This window comes from Opisthocomus hoazin, chromosome 21 (assembly GCF_030867145.1).
Source record: "Opisthocomus hoazin isolate bOpiHoa1 chromosome 21, bOpiHoa1.hap1, whole genome shotgun sequence".
Classification (NCBI taxonomy): Eukaryota; Metazoa; Chordata; class Aves; order Opisthocomiformes; family Opisthocomidae; genus Opisthocomus; species Opisthocomus hoazin.
The window spans coordinates 16,063,130-16,069,366 of NC_134434.1; the positions used below are offsets into that span (position 1 = coordinate 16,063,130).

The following is a 6,237-nucleotide window of genomic DNA, read 5'->3' on the forward strand; positions in this document are numbered from 1 at the left end:
GGCTCTTCCACGGGACGCGATCCCGGTTTTCCAGTTCCAGTGCAGCCCAGCCATGGGCAGAGCTCCACACCCTCTAGTGGAGGCGGGAGCCCGGCACGCCGAGGAGACGCTCCCGGATCCGAGCTCCGGACGCAGTCACCCTGCAGAGCAGGACGCACCTCCGGCCCGCGCCGGGCACAAGCCACCCTGTGCCGCTGCAGCAGCAGTTTCACTCGGCTACTTGCCTGCATGCACACCTGCAGCACGGTAAACATCTTTCTACGCACAACAGCGAGTATTAAATACAAAGGAAGAAAGAAAGTCAGCTTTGAGAACCAGGTTTTATTCATGTTTGCCATATAGTTAAGCAAAACTACTTTCAATAATCCAAAAAAGACCACACAGGTACGAGCAAACTGCAAGGGCAGCACTTTCACCACCCTGCCACCCGAAAAGAAACCACCAGGACGCTCAGCCGCAGCAAGCACACCGCGGGGACCGCTGGGCACCGGCGTCAGGCGGCTCAGCGTCTGCACCGGGCTGTCGGACCCCGCAAGGCTGCCACAAGCAGCTCATGATCCAGGACCCTCCTGCCGACGGTTACGCTGCCTGTTAACTGGAACGAGAAAAGGCTTTATTGCCTAACAGTCAGCTGAGAGGAAAATCCTCGGTCAGACAAATCACTTTGTTTCTAAAATTAAGATTCTTCAAACTTAGAAGATAGTTTTCTGATTTGCATCCAACTTTTTCCTCTTTTACTAGAACCCTGACAAGTTTTAAATATAGCAAACTCTGTACGTTTTGAATTTAAATAACAAATACAGCTCATTTTCCAAGTGCCACCAAGGTCAGGACATTTGCGATCACCCTTCCTAGGGCTCCCTACGCTTTGTTGTGACAGCCCACGTGGCTGAAAATACCAACTTGCAACCCAGGGAAGAGCGACCCTAGGGAAAGGGCAGGGAAACGCTTGTTCAAACAATAAACTGACCAAAGACGTCCCTCTGCAGCAGCACGCAAGTGAAACGTCTGCTGCCTGCAGCCCGAGACTGCCAGACAGCTGTGCCCAGGTCAGTTCAACACGCGCGGCTCTGCGCCTGGTGAACGGAGAGCGCAGCTTCGCTCGGCGCGGGAGGCGTCACCCGGTCAGGGCGTCAGCCAGGGACCACTGCCCCACACAGACCCAGCGTCTCGGGGTCAGCACTGTCCAAAGCACTTAAGAGAAGCAGCATCCCATTCCCAGCCCTCCTCAGAATCCTTCCCGACAGCATTTCTACCACAAAAACTTCCAACAGCCCCCCAGTGCAAGCCCCCCTTCTGGCACCATCTCCGTTCCAGCTGGGGGAAGCTGCTCTCGTGCCTGTGGTGTCCCGGTAGGATAAGGCTGCCAGATCAACCCAAGCACACTCCTGATCACACCAGGCATGGGAAGGCGACTGCATTTCTGCCAGAACAGCTCTACCACGCAGCGCAGAGCTTCTGCTGGCTCCCGCCGACAGCGGGAGGTCGGATGTGCGGCCAGCAGAACGCCCACCAGCACAGCGTTAACCTCCTAGACCGCTCGAGCACACGGCAGCGGCAAAGTGAGCTCGCTCTGGATCAGCGCGGTGTCACAGGGACGCAGCACTCGGGTCTCGCACCAGGAAGCCCAGAGCCAGCAATAGAAGGGATCATAAGAAATGTGAAACTGTAACAAAGAAGCTTTAATATTTTCTAGTTGTTAGCTGTTTCACAGTTTGTATTCCTGCATACATAGTGATATCTAGTGATGTAACTGTTCTACTAATCCCTGTTTCTACTAAGGAATGTAGAGGGTGAATGTAGATACAAGTTATCACTTTAAGTTGTTAGACAAAATAACCCAAACAAAAGCAGTCTTGGTCCTCAGCAATAACTGGGATAACTGTAGGGTAAGAGAGACTCCTAAATAATTCTACTCCAGACAGTTCGGCCCGGGGAGAGCAGATGCGCAGGCCCATGAAGGCAGGGAGGCGACCAAGTGGCCGTAAGGCTGTAACGGAGCAACCCTGAGGGGCATGGGATAGGTGATCTGAACACTGAGTCTGCCCAGAAAGCGATGAAGAGTACAAGCCTTCATCTGCAGACCCCTGACGACCACCTGGTGCCTCTAGCAGACATGCGTGAACAGCACCAACACATGCTAATTAGTTCTCAGAAAGGTCATGAATATGCTAAGCATTTCTCAGCAATATAATGAATATGTATATTGGGACTGCATTTAGCCTGAAATGACAGGGTGTTTGGCGCGCACGTTTGGAGGAGCGATCCCCCGCGGGCCCGGCGCCTGCTGACCAGCACACATTGCACTGCGGGGTTATTACCAGATCTTCCAGTCACCAGACGCTGCTTCATTCCCGCTGGGGAGGCGCAGCACGGACGGCGTTTCTTCAGAATCACGCTTCACGCTGTTGCGGTTACCCTGGCAGAATCAGCTGGGTACGAGGTACGGTGGAAAAAACTCACCACCTGAAGGGCAAGCAGGTGCAACACAAAGAATTAACGGTGAGCTTGTTAAACCACCAGGCTCCCAAATTAACACTCCACTAAAATTATCAGGGACAGGTCACACATCTGGTTAGAACAGCAGGAAACTGGAGCTCTGGAGACAGCCACACCAACCCCGCCCAACTCAGGTGCTGCTGGCGTGCAGTGCCCCCGTGTTTAAGATCTGACTGGAAATACAGCACCTAGCAGCTTCCGCCGGGGAGGAGAGCTGGGCAGAAATGTTGTTTTTCTCTCCCTCAAACTACACAGCCCTTCCTCTGCCTCCCAATCTTTGATACTGTGAGCTTTCATGTTACTTCAGTAATGTGCTAGAAAATCACTTCTTTTTCTCTCCTCAGCTTGATTTTGCTGCTTTCTTGGGTTAAATCTGCTCTCAGATGGGCCCAACAAATCCTAGAGCCAGGTCAGGGTGAGCAAAGGAGGTGTTCTGCTGGGACTCAGGGCAGGGAGGGTCTCCCATTTCAGCAGTAATGAAATATTGGTTCATTTTGTCCCAAACTGCGCCAAGAGATCTCGCTGATCGCTGGCAGCTCAGCTGCGGCCAGGCACAAAACACAGTCCGACGGCAAAGCTGGTTTCAGGAGCCCCTTCTCCCCCTGCTGCCTGACAGCTCCTCAGCCACAGCGGAGCAGCCCTCAGGGGTGACCTTGCTGTCAGCCACGTCACCCAACCAACACCAGCAGCAAACAGAAAAACTACTTTTTTAATTTAGCAAAGAATTTTTGCCAGAAGCCGCGAAGACTTTGGTGCCAGGGTCCCGGCGCAGACCTCTCCCTGCTCCCACACTCATGAGAGTATGTGCCTGCCCGAGCCACAGCCCCAACGCAGCTTCCAGCTGTGGGAGAAAGACCAAACAGTAAAGGAAACCACAGATGTAACGAGAGAGCAAAGCACACCACTTCCAACAAAGCCTTACGATTTGCTCAAGTAAAGAAACCACCTGATCAGTATTCGCTATGTGGGGAACAAAGATTTGGACTCCAGATAGTACCAGGGATAAATAAAGTGAAAAAACACATGAGAAACCTGTCCGAGCTCCACTTGCTCCGTCTGTGAAACCTGCTGTGGGGGAATCACAGAGTCACAGAATGGTGGGGGTTGGCAGGGCCCTCTGGGGGTCCCCCAGCCCAACCCCCTGCCCAAGCAGGGTCACCCAGAGCAGGCTGCACAGCACCGTGGCCAGGCGGGGCTGGAATATCTCCAGAGAAGGAGACTCCACAGCCTCCCTGGGCAGCCTGGGCCAGGGCTCCGTCACCCTCAGAGGGAAGAAGTTCTTCCTCGGGTTCAGCTGGAGCTTCCTCTGCTTCAGTTTGTGCCCGTTGTCCCTTGTCCTGTCGCTGGGCACCACTGGAAAGAGTCTGGCCCCGTCCTCCTGACCCCCACCCTGCAGATATTTATGGTCATTTCTAAGGTCCCCTCGCAGCCTTCTCTTCTCCAGGCTGAACAAGCCCAGCTCCCTCAGCCTCTCCTCGTAGGAGAGATGCTCCACTCCCCTCCTCATCCTCGTAGCCCTCCGCTGGACTCTCTCCAGCAGCTCCTCATCTTTCTTGAAGTGGGGAGCCCAGCACTGGAAGGGCAGTGTCAGGTCCATTTCGCTGGCTGCCCTTCCAGAGGAGGCGCGGCTCTACGGGCCGCTTCCCCGCGGCGGGGGCCGGTGTGCGCAGCATCATACATGACCACCACCACGCTCCGTGGGTGCTCACACCTGCTGCTGCGCGGGGCGCGCCGGCCCCGGCCTGCTCTGGGGCGCGGGTGGGGCTGCCGGGCACCAGGCTGGGACCCCGGCCCCGCCGCCCGGCAGCCCGGCCCCAGCCCCCACCCCCCCGGCAGCCCACCCCGCCCGCCCCTCGCTCACCTCGCCACGCACGCCCCCGGGGCATGGTCACCGGCGCCCGTCGCGGCTGGGGCCTCCCGCGGTCGGGTCCCCGCCGGGAGATCCTGGGAGGGCTCGGAACGAAACACGGCCCGGTTCGGCCCTACCACGCCGCGCACCGCCCCCCCCCCCCCCCCGGCACCACAGCGCGGGCTCCGCCACCGCCCCACGCGGGGACGCGGGGCTGTCCCCGCACGGCCCCCCAGCTCTCCTGCGGCCCCGCCGCGGCCCCCTCCCGCTCCCCGGTCCCCCCCGCCCGGGCCCGGGCCCGGGCCCGGGCCCAGCCCCGGCCCCATCCCGGGCCCCAGCGCTGACCGCACGCCGCAGGCCCCCGCGCGGCCGGAAGCAGAGAGACCGGAAGCGATCGGCGAGGCGCTCTGGCCTGCGCCTCGTCTCGCTGGGCTTCCGGCCGCCGCGGTCCTCCGAGCAGTGCCTTAAAGGGCCAGCGACGCCCCGGCGCCGTGGGCACCGGCGGGGCCCGGGGCCGGTACCCGGTAGTGGGTGCCGCGGGGCAGGGCCGGGCCGGGCCGCGTCGGAAGCGGGGGAGGCTCTCGGGGGCGGCAGAAAGTGAAGCTGTGAAGCTGTGAAGGCCACAAACATGGCGGATGGAGTGGACATAAGGCATCAGAGCCATGGCACAGCAGATCACAGAATCCCAGCATGGCAGGGGTTGGCAGGGCCCTCTGTGGGTCCCCCAGCCCAGCCCCCTGCCCAAGCAGGGTCACCCAGAGCAGGCTGCACAGCACCGCGGCCAGGCGGGGCTGGAATATCTCCAGAGAAGGAGACTCCACAGCCTCCCTGGGCAGCCTGGGCCAGGGCTCCGGCACCCTCAGAGGGAAGAAGTTCTTCCTTGGGTTCAGCTGGAGCTTCCCATGCTCCAGTTTGTGCCCGTTGCCCCTTGTCCTGTCGCTGGGCACCACTGGAAAGAGTCTGGCCCCGTCCTCCCGACCCCCCCCTGCAGATATTTGTAGGCATTTCTAAGGTCCCCTCTCAGCCTTCTCTTCTCCAGGCCGAACAAGCAGATGGATTAAAACCAAGGCTCGGTTCTTTGGGAACGACTGGGTAGGCTGTAAGGTAGAGGCTGCTGACCAGCCGCACTCGGACAGCTCGGCCTCGGGAGAGCAGGGCCGCGGAGCCGGGGAGAGCAGGGGGCTGCAAGGTGGCCGTCAAGCCAGAACGGGGCGTCCCCGACAGACCCAGCAGAGGTGTTCCCAGACTCAAGTTTGCACAGAAGCAAAGGTCAGCCAGCAGACACTGTGATGAAGAGGACAAGCCTTCACCTGAAGACCCCCGACGAGCACCCGCAGGCACCAACAGACCTGTGTAAAAGACATATACTAATGAGTTCCAGGAAAAACCATGAATATGATAAGCATTTCTCATAAATGTGATGAATATGTATGTTAACATGGCAGAAACACCTAGTAAGTGTGTCTTTTCAACACGCAGGTTTGGGAGCATCTATCCCCTGTGCGTCCAGCGCTGCGTTAATTTGGCAGAAAATAAACCCCCTTGTGTTCTAACGCTCTTCACCAAAGTGAGAGGCTGGGTGCGGCTAGGTTTAAATTCTGAGTGATGTCCAATTTGCCACTACCAGTCCAGTCGCGTTTAATATGGATATTAAACTCCCACGGTTCTGGATACACTAATAGCAGTCTGCACCTTCAGTCCAGTTGTGCTCATGAACTGGCACGGCTGCATTTGGTCACATTCAGTGAGAAACCGTGACAACTGGCGACTTCGAGCAGTTTCATTTGTGCAACAGGTAGAGAGGTTTTTTGAATTGCCGGTGATAGTGACTGCCTGCAAGGAAGCACGTGCAAATCCAAAACGCGTGAAAAGGTTATAAATAATACAGC

The 6,237-nt window shown here is 57.7% G+C and overlaps 1 long non-coding RNA gene across 2 annotated transcripts; it reads right to left on the reverse strand.

Moving 5' to 3' along the window:
- Window positions 1-306: 306 nt before the first annotated feature.
- LOC142363884 (uncharacterized) lies at window positions 307-4,747 on the reverse strand. 2 transcript variants are annotated; one of them, XR_012766023.1, is made up of 4 exons: window positions 4,694-4,747; window positions 4,361-4,443; window positions 2,322-2,466; window positions 307-595 (listed from the first exon to the last, which is right to left on the reverse strand). It is a non-coding gene; the product is annotated as an uncharacterized LOC142363884 (long non-coding RNA). The 2 variants fall into 2 exon arrangements; XR_012766022.1 differs by lacking the exon at window positions 4,694-4,747 and having other exon boundaries at window positions 4,361-4,495.
- Between the last annotated feature and the right edge of the window lie 1,490 nt (window positions 4,748-6,237).